Source organism: Gossypium arboreum, unplaced genomic scaffold (assembly GCF_025698485.1).
Source record: "Gossypium arboreum isolate Shixiya-1 unplaced genomic scaffold, ASM2569848v2 Contig00308, whole genome shotgun sequence".
NCBI classification, from domain to species: domain Eukaryota; kingdom Viridiplantae; phylum Streptophyta; class Magnoliopsida; order Malvales; family Malvaceae; genus Gossypium; species Gossypium arboreum.
Genome location: NW_026440424.1, coordinates 27,662 through 30,000, shown reverse-complemented (window position 1 = coordinate 30,000; position 2,339 = coordinate 27,662).

Below are 2,339 nucleotides of genomic sequence, written 5' to 3'. Positions count from 1 at the left end.
CCAAAAACCGGATTTTGGTTGAATCATTAGCAGAACTAATCAAACGATTCTGTTGATCCATTCGAAGAATTAAACGTTTCACAATTAGTGAACTGAATTTATTACCATAACCCTGATTTTCAAAAAAAATCATCGATTTATTTAAACCATGCTCATGAGCAAGTGCATAAATATACTCCCGAAAAATAAGTGGGTATAGGAAATGTCGGCGGATCTATTTAGTTCTAAATATACTTGAAATTCCTCCATTTCAAATTCGATTTGAACCAAAGATAGGGATCTATTCGGTTATTAAATGATACATAGTGCGACATACAGTCAAAACAAGGTATTATAGTAAGAAAAGAATAGATACCTCGGAGACAGGCGGATTCATCAACGGATTCTCTATCCTATCTTTTGCCATCTAATTGATTTATGTTCGTTATAGGATAAGAAGACGGTTAGAAATCCTTTATTTTTTCAACCCAATCGCTCTTTTGATTTTGGAAAAAAATATCTTTCTTTATCAATATACTGCTTCTTCACACATCATGGCTAACCCATAAAGGAATGCCTAATAATTAGGACTCATAAAAAAATCGATAATTTACTCATGAGAAAAACCTTTACCACATTAGGCACTAATTTATTTTTAACGTTTAATTAGATCAGGTAATCATTCAAATTGAGAACAGAAGCTCGTTCCTTTTTGTTTCCTATAATTGGGGCCGTAGAGCCTCATCCATTTATTCACTGACCCAACTTTGAATTCAATTCATTTTTTTTGTTCCGCACCAAAATTCAAAACGGGAAGATATGTCCAAGATGCTAGTCGCACTTTTAAAAGCCGAGTACTCTACCGTTGAGTTAGCAACCTGAAAAAATTAGAATATGTAGATACAATCGGAATAAAAATGGAATTGCACTAGGCAATCAAAACACGAAATTAGCAAAATTGGAATAAAAAAGACACGAAATTCTCAGATAAAACCATAGAAATAGAATAAGTGAAAATTTGCGGACCGCCTCCTGTCTTATTCATTCCAGTGTTATCCATTTTTTGTTTCAATACAATTATAAAAAACTTATTGTATCACAACAAATTCAAAGAAAGAACCCATTATTTGAATGAAGTGAAGTGCCAAACGAGGATAAATGGATCTATTTATCTATGATCGAATTATATTTGTTCGATACACTGTCAATATGATTGTAAATTTTGAATATAAATGTTGAGAGTTGAAAAGAATAAAGAATATAAAAGCCTACAAAAAATACAATGAAAAAATAGAATTCATTTTTTTATTTTTTTATTAATTATTATTAATTATTAATATTTTCTTTTTATATGTTATATGTTATTTTATCTTTTTTTATCTTATTTTATGTTGTTTTGTAAATGTTTAAATGCAATTACTTCATTTATTCACTTGATCCTTTTTCTCTATTTTCTCTCAATAAAATTGGCTCAATAAAATCGGGTTTTGTTGTTATAGAACACGGTATTCTATATTTTATAGTAGCAATATTCTATAGTAGCAAAGGAATAAGAAATACGAATAATAAATTTTAAAAAGAAAAGTCTGAATAGACCAAAAGAGGGGAGGAAATAATAAAGAAAAATTTATACAAAGCTAGATATGAATCATCCACACCTCTTTTTTGGATTTCATTAATGAATTTTGTTTGATTAAGAGTAAGTTCTGTAAAACCCCGCCTTCTTTAAAATATCATGAACAGTTGCTGTGGGTTGAGCTCCTTTTTCAAGGAAATAGAGAATATGGAACATTTAAATAGGTTTGATTATTTATCGGATCATAAAACCCACTTTTCGAAGATCTCTTCCTCCTTCGATCGAACATCAATTGCAACGATTCGATAAACGGCTCATTGATAGATGTAGTTAAATAATACCCCCCTAGAAACGTATAAGAAGTTTTTCCTCGTACGGCTCGAGAAAAATGATTAATTTAAAGTTATGTCTATGTATGGAATTATAATGTATGGAATTAGCATGTCAAAAGATCCATAAACCAGCAAATCAATTAGATATTTAACCTCGTCTTTTTTTCGAAAAAAAGAAGAAAAAAGCATTCGTACTCTATAACTCAAGTCAAATAACTCTCAAAATGCTCAAAAAACCTTAGGCATTCTTTTATTGAGTGGTCTCTAACCCTTTTTTTGTTTGTCTCTTAGAATCTATTTCGATTCTTCATTTTAATCTAGTTGTTGAGAAAATGGAAAAGGGTATTTCCTTGTTCTAGGATCTTTTATCTTTGCCTTGAATCATTGGGTTTAAACATTACTGGCGATATTAAATCATTTCAAAATGGCAACATGCCCTTTTTCTCTTTTTT